The 12,500-nt window shown below is 35.2% G+C and overlaps 1 protein-coding gene across 2 annotated transcripts in view; it reads right to left on the bottom strand.

Annotated features, from left to right (window-relative positions):
* Utx (Utx histone demethylase) overlaps positions 1–12,500 on the bottom strand; it is a 292,973-nt gene that overhangs the window by 233,607 nt on the left and 46,866 nt on the right. The gene's annotated exons all lie outside the window — the stretch shown is intronic.

The following is a 12,500-nucleotide window of genomic DNA, read 5'->3' as shown; positions in this document are numbered from 1 at the left end:
TATATATATATATATATATATATATATATATATATATATATATAATGCATGCAAGTATATACATAAATTATACTGTTACTCTGTTACTTCTATTAAATAATAATAATAATAATTAATAATAATAATAATAATAATAATAATAACACAATCAAACACCATAACGATCATACTACAAGATGATATCCAACCACTTCAGAAGACAAGCGGATCAGAAAAACCACCTCGCCCTGATGGAAGCTAAACCAAGGCCCATATATTAATAGCTCTCTAAACCAACGAAGACAAATTTATTCATAGCGTTCAGTATACACCTCGATTCTATGGAAAATGTTCTCGCTCAAATGTCAGAAGTGACTTCCTCCCCTCACCAGGAGAAATGTCAAACTGGCGACACCCATTATTTACTTACAAGCGTAAAGTCTTGGGCAATGTGATCTTGTGACATTTATGTATGAATGAATATGGTACGAAGACGTCGGTGTTCATGCAAATTAAAAAAAAAATAACTACCTTCACCCATTTACTGGAATACTTTCAGTGTTACAAATCAAATTCGCATGCAACAGAAAACTGGTGAATATCCAAGACATGGCTTAATCTAATTTAACATATATAAGTAATCGAATAGAAAAAATCCATAGTTTACTATTACATACAATTATTTTCAATGTGAATATACGTATTCATAAAATGCGCCTACATGCACAATATACACTCCGGTATCGGTACTTTTACTTGAAAAAAATACATCAGAATTTCAGATACTAGATAAAAAATAACACGCCCTCTGTTTTACCTTGAATCTAAATGGAAATTTTCAAGTAAATCCTAAAAAAACAAAAGGGGTAAAATATCTGTCCTTTGTCTTAAACTGGATCATAAATTGGTCACACTTACGTAACCGAAAAATAAAAACAGCCACTCAACTTAAAAAATGACCATTTAGCTACATAAAAAAAAAACTAGGAATCTGAAACCAACACAAAATGGTAGTACCGCAACTAAAAGCACTTGTTTAACTGAAATTGAAACCAACAAACTAATGAAAACATAAAAAAGGAACCCCCATAAATCAACTCTTCAAAAAAAAAAATACATAAATAAATAAATAAAAAGGCAACACATCCACACCTCACAGAAAGACCATTAATCAAAACCCTAACCTTACACGTAAGTACGACCCCTCCCCCCTTGATAACCTCGCCCTTTTGTCTAGGACCACCCAAAGCAAGACTTCTAAAACTTTCCCTGTCCCTACAACCTGAACAAAATTGCACTATGCCAGGGGTGTGTACTGTTGTGTGGGTATGGACTTGGGTATGGTACCGTCGTTGGACAACCCCCTCTCCACTATCCCCCGGGCCTACTACGGTACTCCACTGTCCCAGGATCCCCAAATTGGAGGCGGCGACTGTGAGAGAAAAGTGGGAGGGGTTTGGCCCACAGGAGGGGGTCCCTGGGGGCCTAGGATGCACTTTCTCTTACTTGCACTTTCCTCAACCATATATGAGACAAACACGTGCCAGAAAGAGAAAGCAGAGAAAGCAGACGCACTTTTCCCCACCGGTACACACACACACACACAGGACTTGTATCTTTCCTTCCGGATTCACTTTCCTTCTGGGGGAGGAGCCGAACTTGACTGTGGAGGCACTTTCGTTTTTTTCTCTCTTTTCCACTCAAGGTCAACTCCTCCCTTGTATTGGAGACAATCTTCAAACTGAATAAAATCAATTTTTGTGTTTATGATTTTTTCTATTATATATATATATATATATATATATATATATATATATATATATATATATATATATATATATATATATATATATATATATATATATATATATATATATGTCTATATACTGCACTTACTCAAAAAAGTTACTTTAAATAACTTTCAGCATGTGCGCGGAAAATATTATGCGCGTTTACACACAAGAGTAAAACGTGGCCATTTGCTCTACTCATGATATTCAAATGACGAATAAACTTCCAAATGACAGAAAATTTGCTACAACACAAAGAACCAAAATTACAAATTAACAAGTCGTCCAATATCGACCAAAAATACCAGTCGATTCAAAAGCTATATTGACTGTTAGCACCCTGAAAAAAGTAGTTATAATAATAATAATAATAACAATAATAATAATTGCTACAGTCGACCTATCATATCAGTTCAAAGAAAAGTTGTAGTTCGCATGAGATGAATGTGCGGCGACGTTCAGAGACTCGGAAGACGCAGAACGAATGAATCTGATAATGAGGCGATAATCCGAAACATGCCGCAATAATCAGTCAGTGTAAACCAGGGATATCCGAGAAATATATCAATGGAGGAATTGCGATAAATAAACGGATTCAACCTGGAAACTTACTGTGAGAGATATGTGACATACAAATTAAACTGTTAAACGGAAATTGATACTGTATGGGACACCACGTAACGAAAAAATCATGGTAGAAAAGGTAATCACAAATGATTACCAAACCTTCAGAACAGGCTCCTACTCAAAGAAGTAAAACTGATTCACAAGATATATTTTACAAAACACCAACAAAAACGTACAACTTATCCTCAAACTTCAGTATTTATTTTGCCAAGCAAAAATAATTCAAAAGAAAAATACAATAAAAAGATAACATACATCTAACCTATCCAATGAACCCGTTTAATAAACCAGGGGTTACTCCCCCCCTACAACCCTGGAATCCTTTAGTCTAGTCGTTAATTGCCTTGCGAACATCAGATGTGCTTCTTACTAATGCGTAGTTCTTCCTGCGCTCCGTTAGGATGTGCTCAGTTTGCGTGGGATAGGACAGAGCCAGTTGCCAAAACAGAGCGATCCAATATTTGTGTGTGTAATCATTGCCTTCCGGTTCACGAAAGTCTTTTGGAATGATGTTTTATGTTTTATATATATATATATATATATATTTATATATATATATATATATATATATATATATATATATATATATATATATATATATATATATATATATATATAATGTGCGTGTGTGTGGGTAAACATTGCCTTCTGGTTCAAATAAGTCTTTTGCAAAAAAGAAAGGTTAAATTGGTGGAAGTTTTCTACATAACTGGTTCATCGTTGCTTCGGTATATTGTAAGCCTGTGGCATCGCAACTGTCTTAGCGTAGATCACAGGTATTTCATCACTCTAAATTATTACATCAAGCAATTGCGCCAATATTCCATTACTTTAAAGAAATCAAATTCAATAAAACAAACAAAGCTACGCAGTTTGACAACGGCTTACGTAAGTCTTTTTTTTTCAGTGAGGGGAAGATCCCCATTCAGCAGTTCCCCGTCTCAACAGGTCTACTGGGGTCTTGCTTCGAGAGGTGAAGGATGCTACCTTTTAACTCTCTCGCATTTATGGAGGCCGCGTGCTGCTTTTCTCTCTCTCTCTCTCTCTCTCTCTCTCTCTCTCTCTCTCTCTCTCTCTCAACGATAATCATTAAATGGTTCAATAATTGCTACTTACGTGTTCTATACTGTCAAAGTTCACAAGAATAAAATAGTGGGGCGTATGCTACACCACATAACACATGCTAAAACTCAGAAAACTTGTTGGGAGAAATTTAAAAAAAAATGAAAGTTCAAGCATAACAGTATCTAATTGAATTGAATATAGAATTTAGTCCAAAGGCCAAGCACTGGGACCTATGAGGTAATTCAGCGCTGAAACGGAAATTGGGAGTAGAAAGGGTTGAGAGGTGTACCAGGAGGAAAACCTCGTAGTTGCACCAAGAATCAATTGTTAAGAGAGGGTGGAAAGTAAGATGGAAAAAGAGCATATGAAAGGAGGTACAGTAAAAGGAACGAAAGCGGTTACAGCTAGGGGCCGAAGGGACGCTGCAAAGAACCTTAAGTAATGCCTACAGTGCACCGCATGAGATGCACTGACGGCACTACGGGGGGAGGGAATATATGGGTACAAGGTATAACGGTCAAGTACATCCTAGACTTACAAGGCTAAGAAATTAACCAGCTAAGAGCAATAATAGATTATATAATACAGTGCTCTATTTAGAACACTGCGTAACTTGCATGCAGAATGATAGAATACGGAAAAGAATATTGTGTTCTTTTCCCAGAATGATATGATTTGGATGAGCAATAAAAGAATATGTTACCTAACACCGCTCAACTTATAACAATAAGCAGTTAACAAGCGCAACAAAAGAATACATTACATAATACAGTTCTCTCTTTGGCCTGAACAATACAAGTACAGTAAAAGATTATTACAAAATGCAACATTATATATGTAATTATCACTGAATAAATGAATAAATAAATAAAGATTACTCAGCCCACGAACACAAGCCTCTCACTGTCAAACCTAGAATAATTATGAGTTACGCAGTAAAAAATCAATGGGCAAGGCGAAGTCGCCTCTCGGTATGCGACAAATTTTCGGTAACATACTGTGTAAATGATACAAACACATTTTCCGTCACGAGAGAGAGAGAGAGAGAGAGAGAGAGAGGGGGGGGGAGGGTCAAATGACCCCCACTAAGTGTCTCACCGAAGCCACTTTGCGCCAGACGCAATTACAATCCAGTGCCATTTCACGATTCGATTCGAATCCCTTAAATGTGATAAAAATAATATAATTCTGCTGGAACTCGATATGAGATCTGATCTGCCCGATCCAATTACAAAGATAACATCGAGGCGTTCAAGAGACACTTCATAAAGGAAAATATAAAAAAAGAGAAGCTTTATAATAATTTGATTCATCTTGTGTATGCAGTTATGTACCCACGTCTGTAAGCAAACATGCAGGGTGTTGCACGTATAAACTCTCAGTCTATGACCTATAACATACTATATTCCACTAAAAGTATGACATCATAATAATAATCATAGTAATAACAGCAGTATTAATAATGCTGCTGCCACACAGCTCCTGGTAAAAGCTAAGTTAATCTCATTAACATGAGATTTCCATTTTCCATGGTTCTCACACGCGCGTGCACACACACACACACACAATATATAAATATAAATATATATATATATATATATATATATATATATATATATATATGAGGCATGCATGCATTTTGACATTCATGTTGTAATTTCAAATCCTAAAATGTAATTTTGAGAGAGAGAGAGAGAGAGAGAGAGAGAGAGAGAGAGAGAGAGAGAGTGTGTGTGTGTGTGTGTGTGTGTGTGTGTGTGTGTGTGAGAGAGAGAGAGAGAGAGAGAGAGAGAGAGAGAGAGAGGGTTACGGGTAAACTCCTTGGGCAACTCGGCCTGGCCTAACATTAGGAGTGTCCACACCTGCCAATTTAATCCAAAGCTCAAGGAAAGCAAGCAAGTAGGCAAGCACACAGACGAAGAGACAGACATGGAGACAAGCACAAAACACGACGGGCCAAAGAGGAGTCGAAGGATGTCCACAATTCTATGGAAAGATGTCATTTGAATTGTCGCCGGAAGATGCAAGATGATATGCATTCTGTATGTGAGTACCACACTGGCCATTACCTAAGAGCAAACACCCAAAGAAGAAAATATTCACATTTAGCAGAAAAATGAGACTGAGATGAGAAAAATAAAACATAAGGCACAATATGACGAAATAAAACAAGAAAATAAAGAAAAAGAATCATGATGAACACGAGACAAGCGTTACTTTCAAAACCACAAACCATATGAAGCAAAACGACCACTTCAAACTTGAACAAAATGTTCACTGCAACTGACGATGCCATTCCCGAAACAAGCAGGGTCAATGCCACGTAGCCTTCCATATAAATCCAAAATGGAAACATTGCAGCTGTAATAACAGCAATAATAACAATACTGACTAGAACAATAGCAATGATACTAACTGCATGGATCCAGTCAGCAAAGCGTGAACATAAAAGGTTTGCTACAATGGATTCAAGCTTAAAGGAGCCGAATACGATTATATCCATTTTCATTGTACAGTAAGTTCTTTACAATATTATTTATATATATTCCCTGCCAGTATTACCACTGCCACTTCCCCTGCAACTTACTGAGCTGATTTTGCCTAATCGTCCCAAAATCAGTTCACAAATAAAGCCTCGGTTCCATATCTATTTTGATCTACCGTCGACTGCTGTCGCCGTCCAGCCCAATGTCGACAGCCTGGCTAATCTATCATTTTCCCTTGAAGGAAATTCGATCTACATCTTGGCGTATGTTCCATTATAATGCAATTTTCCCAAGAACATTTTTTCTAGGAATCCTTGAGTTTTTTCCCCTCTGGGCTTCGCTATCAATTTCCTACTTGATACATTCGACTTTTTGTTTGCGAACACGACATGAACCGATAAATTCTATACATGGTCAAACAAGTGAAGAATATAGGATGGTGATGGCGATTATTATAATTATTATTATCTTAAAACACAAACAGAGAATTTATATGAAGAATCAAACGTTCCTTGCGTACTGATAATTAGCTTTGGCAAAAACGTTTTAATTTAATTCTATTTATCATTTTTATAGCATCATCAAAATCACTGCTAGAACTATCATTATCATTATTAATAAAGGAAAGACTAAAAAATGTTAAATCCAACTTAAACATTCGCCTCATTGAAAAAATTAATTAATTCCTATAACCACAGAAGTAGCTTGTTAAAAAAAAAAAAAAAAAAAAGGAAACGTTTACATTTAGCGCCTTACACATTCACGGCGAGCAATATATGACCAAACACATTAGGGATTTCTGGATATTTATGTACATATGCATGGCGCGCTCTCTATCTGTCTCTTTTCTAACTCCCCCCAAACTCCAAACTGCTTCCTGAAGGATAAAAGTTGAAGTGGTCAATGTTAACTTGCACTTAATCAAGGTAGGTTCTGACAAGAGATATGATTAAGCAGCATAACATCATCAGGCATTTCGTCACATCATTTTCGAGCCTTGTGTGAGTTTCCGTAATAAAATTATTTTGAAACTAAAAAAGATCTTATGCTGCCGTTCCGTCGCTGAAGCTATCTCAGAGAGAGAGAGAGAGAGAGAGAGAGAGAGAGAGAGAGAGAGAGAGAGAGAGAGAGAGAAATCATCTTGTTTGATCCGACCAAAAAAAAAAAAAAAAATCAATGAAGCGATCAGATTGAATAGATGAAGAAAAACAATTACTGAAACTATTTTTAGCTCTCCCTCTCCCTCTCCCTTCAGAGACCTCAAAATTAAATATTTGAAATTGGATAATAAAACTGCCAATCAGAAAAACTCAATACATAAAAAAAACCCTCAAACACACCCAGACAAACATAATATATCTTTGAACGCCAAGTTCGAATCAGTTCCATGGAGAACGAAAACAAGGAGGGATTTTTTTAAACATTATCAGCTTCTTGATGTTTAGCACTTCCATTAAAAAAAAAAGCTGTCCACCAAATCATTAAATCTAGATAAGATTTTTGGATAGCACATCACAGAACACTGTTGTGAATCTATATATAAAAATTGATTCATGGTCAGAACAAATACAGTACAGTTTATTTTAAGCCAGAAACTTTGCTTTCTATGAGCGGTGGAATGTCTTTAAAATATTCACTTGTAGCCTTTACTACTTGGTACTTGTAAATTGCCAGATATTTACAATACTACTGCTGTGCATGCCGGAAATCAAAAGTACAACAACCACTACTGTTTACACTAGTCCCAGGATCCTCCTGCAGCTACTACTACTCCTCCTACTGTCCATGACAGCAATCCAAGTTTATTATCCTACTACAACTGCTACTGTTATCATCATCACAAGACAAGCAGCTAACCTAACTGGAAAAGCAAAATGCTACAAGACCATAGGCCCCAATAGGAAGAACATCCCACTCCGGAAAAAGAAACTAAGAAGTAAACAGAAATAACAAAGTACAATAAATAAGATAAAGAACAAATAAACTACAAAGTGAGACTCATGTCAATCTGCTCAACCAAAGTCTTTGTACCAAGTTTGAACTGCAGAAGGTCAAGCGATTTACCTCATGATTAGAAGCATCATTACACAATTGGATTACAGCATGAAAAACTAGAAAACTATCTGGTATTGAAACTCAAAAAACTAGACTGTTAGCATTAAATGCATGTCCAAGTTTTGGCTGATACAGTTTGGGAAGATTTGAATGTGTAGATAATCAGAATTATGAACAATTTTATATCTAAGTTGGGGCTGATGCAGTTTAAGAAGATTTGAATGCGAAGATAATAAGAATTATAAACAATTTTATATCTGAGTTTTGGCTGACACAGTTTAGGAAGATTTGAATGCAAAGATAATCAGAGTTACGAACAATTTTATGAAGCATGTGCGATTAGTTAATTTAAAGACAATGCCAAAGATTACTAGACCACTAAGACCAAGGATACAAAAAAAAAAAATTCAATTCAAGCTGATATTAAGCTGCCAAAGACCAAACAGGGGAAAAATATTCAATACATGGCAGACTCAAAGAATAAAAAATGTCCCTAGGATAAACAGGTTTCTAAAAATCTTGAAAGTTACTCTCAGTAAAAGTTTTTTTTTTTGTGCTAATGAAGAAGAGCTACACAAGATAACGTTTGCTTCTCAAAAGTGATTTTGCAAGAATGTTACCTAGAATTTTAAATGAGAAGTGCAAATCAAGAAACACGCACATGAAATGATCTAGGTTGGGAAGTTGGGGGAGGGGAGGGAAGGGGCAGCCCAAAGTCACAGAACTGCTAACAATCATATTTTATTCTTACTACTGTCCATGCCATAATCCAGGATACTACTACTACTACTACTACTCTAAGCTAACACGCTACGGTTCTACTGATACAGCTGCAACTATTCCTTTCCACGCCAATAACGCAAAGCACTGTCTTTCATCCATTCATCACGACAATCCTCTGGCGTAAAAAGGAAATTGCGTGCCTTTTGCCTCACGATTGGAACGTGTACTACCAAGGAATCGACAGGTTCCATTAAGAAAGAGACAAAAAGCTGACATGCTGAGTGATAAAGAACGTATTTTAATGAAACCTGAAATTCACTTTTACGTTGTGGTAAACACTGATAGCGGAAAAATCATTTTATATACCTTTTATTTTTATCGAAATGTATGAATACTTTGCACCGTTAATATATCTTTATAAACACACACACACATTATATGTTAATATATATATACATATATATATATATATATATATATATATATATATATATATATATATATATATATATATATATATATATAATATATAAAATGTATAATATAATATAATAGAGTAGAGTTAAAATGATAAGGAGAGACTTTCATTTAACACTCCGTGTCCCTCATCAGTCCTACTCAGTGAGCAGGGCTGATGAGGGATACGGAGCAGTATCTGAAAGTCTCTCCTTATCATTTTGAACGCTGTACATAAATATTTTTAACAGTACGGTGGCTTTTACTTATCGATATTTTAGCCTTGTTACTGGGGTTCCATGGATCATCATCATCATCATTATTATTATTACTACTATTATTATTACTACTATTATTATATATATATATATAATATATATATATATATATATATATATATATATATATATATATATATATATATATATATATATATATATATATATATACATACATATGTCTTATCAGCAAATACCGCTACACGTATGACTAAGTAAAAGTCACGAGTCGTCTTACTCAGAACTTTAGTTTACCTCAATGCCAAATTCTTAACACCAAATAAAATAAAGTTGGATCGAGCAAGAGCGTGATAGACGAAATGGTTGAAATGGGGAGTCATGTGAAAAAAGTATATCAGATAAAGATAATAAAGTCTGTTAACCGAATGGGGAAAAAAGTTTATATGAAAAAATAAAAAATGAGTGTCGAGAATCCGATGTAGAAACTTTAGGAATGGAGGGAAAAGTAAATTCCAAAAACTCTTAAGACAAAAATCATTGCGAAAGCGGGTAATGAAATGGATGAGAAACAGTCTGAAACCGGAAAGCAAAACTGACAGAGAGTGTGAAACTGAAATATTTTAAATGAGAAACAGTCTGTAGTTCAGAAACTGGGAACGAATAAGAAGTATTCTGAAAATCTGATGTGAAGTAATGAGAGTCTGAAACTGAGCAATGAAAATTTAAAATAGTCTCAGAATGTTATTTAAATAATAAAAAAAATCTGGGATTTAAATAATAAAAAAAAGTTTGCATCTAGGAAATAAATTTCAGAAAATCTGTAGAGTGAAAGAAACTGGGACATGAGATTGATTCAAACATTAGTAGTTTGAAACTATTAAATGAAATTTTAAAGTTTAAAACGTAGCTAAAATAAAAAATGAGCTATGGTTTGGAAATTGGCCTAGAAAGTGAGATATATTTTGCAAATGGGAAATAAAAAAAGAGGAATAGTCTCTAATTGGAAAATGAAAACACGAAAGTTTAAAACTGGAATACTAAAAGAATGAGTTGCACAACAGGGAGATAAAACTGAGAGTGTGTCAAATTTAGAAAGGTATATTAAAATGTGGATGGGAAAATGATCCAATTGGATAATAGAACGAAAAGAAATAAGGTTCACATTACTAACATAAATATAAAAGTAGGAAAACAAACTTGTAAATTAAAGAACAAGATAGAACAACGAAATCTAAGTTCTGAAATTTGAGAAATGTACAAATTGTGAAACTAAAAATTGAAATGATCTTTTATTATGCATCTGCAAAAACATAAATCCCTGCAATAGTGAAAAATCAATTCATAAAATGGATAAAAACAGTAAAGGTACAATGTAACTTCAATTCTAATTTCTCTCTCTCTCTCTCTCTCTCTCTCTCTCTCTCTCTCTCTCTCTCTCTCTCTCTCTCAGACACAGACTGAGCAGCTGTCCTTCAATACCCACACACTCGACCCAAGCACTTCCTGCAATCAGAATAATCGACACCTGTGAGATAGCGATCGGATCACGCAAATGGTTTACTTTTTTTGCTGCCCGGCCGTCTACAAGATCTACCACCAATCATTCTGGCCAAATGTCATGTAATCCAATGACCGTCAGGCAGCGTAAGGCAACGAGAATAAGATTGCGGAAAACGATAAAAACTATTCATAAACACTTGAAACCGCCAGCTTGATGATGATGGCGAAGGAAAACGAGGGAATGAGACGCAAAAACAAAACGGCAAAAGATAAACAAGACCCTTGATGATTATTATCAATATACTCCAAGTAGAAAAGAAGCGGTCGGACAGCCACCTTGAAAGACATAGTGAATAAAGTGTTCAGGACCAAAGTCTGCGGCGACAGAGAGTTAAAAGAACCTCTTGAGTCGGTACATTGAAGCGGAGGTGACAAGCTTTCAACGGCATAACTTCTGTGGACACCATGAGCAGTACTACTCCTGTAGTAACAGCAATAGTAGTAGTAGCAGTGGAGATACTTATCCAAAGTTATGTATCTGTATAAAGATATATTTACGAAAAATACATAACTTTGTTTTTGTTTCTTTATTTTAAGACTCATGCTACTATGAGTATTTTTTAATTAATAGTGGTACTAATAAAAGAATGCTTCCACAGTTACTTGAATGTGTGAGTGTGTCACTCATTATTGCCTTAAAGTTACCTGACACACTGCTGCCTAAGTATATATACTTTTATTTATAATTTAACCTCTGTTGTTTTCCATGTCTTTCTTGAGGGTATTTAGCTCTGTGGAAGCCTTTTTCTCTTGTTTTACGTGAATGCATATTTTGTATTATCAAACGTGAATGTATATTTTGTATAATCATAACTATTATATGAAGTAACTATCCGCATTATGAGAGACAAACTAATAATTTACGAAATAATATTCTGTAAGAGGTCTGACTAAAATACTTGCGATAAAAAAAAAGGATCCAAAAATATTCAAAACGTTTCATTGCTGACAACATCTCAGAAAACAACCCAGACTAAGACCACATGCCAACATGGATAATAACAAGAAATTCTCTCACTGGATACATATATATATATATATATATATATATATATATATATATATATATATATATATATATATATATATATATATATATATATATATATATATATATATATTTAACTCTCTCTCTCTCTCTCTCTCTCTCTCCTTTCGTACAAAGAATGTATTTCACATTCACCTGTGAAATTTCCTTTCAGAGGGGGAAGAGTGAGGACAAAATAGAAGACGAGAAATAGGAGACTGGACCAATGGGCGGTGTAGGGAAATAAAAGACTAATATGCAAAATATTTCCGACATTCATACACACCCAAGACACATGCAACCATGCAACGAAGAGGGAGTGAACAGGGACAAGGGTAGGAAAAAGAGGAAATCCTGACAAGTGGCCCTGGTTCGGGGAACGGGGAGGAGAGGAGAGGGGGGGAGGGGGGAGCTTTGTCGACGGACCTTCGAGCTCGTCAAGGAGGTCCACTAACACCTCCGAATGACGATGTCGATGATGATGATGATGATG

The sequence above is a fragment of the Macrobrachium rosenbergii genome, chromosome 53 (assembly GCF_040412425.1).
Source record: "Macrobrachium rosenbergii isolate ZJJX-2024 chromosome 53, ASM4041242v1, whole genome shotgun sequence".
In the NCBI taxonomy this organism is placed as follows: Eukaryota; Metazoa; Arthropoda; class Malacostraca; order Decapoda; family Palaemonidae; genus Macrobrachium; species Macrobrachium rosenbergii.
The sequence above is the reverse complement of the archived record's forward strand: the minus strand, read 5'-3'. Positions and strand labels throughout refer to the sequence as shown.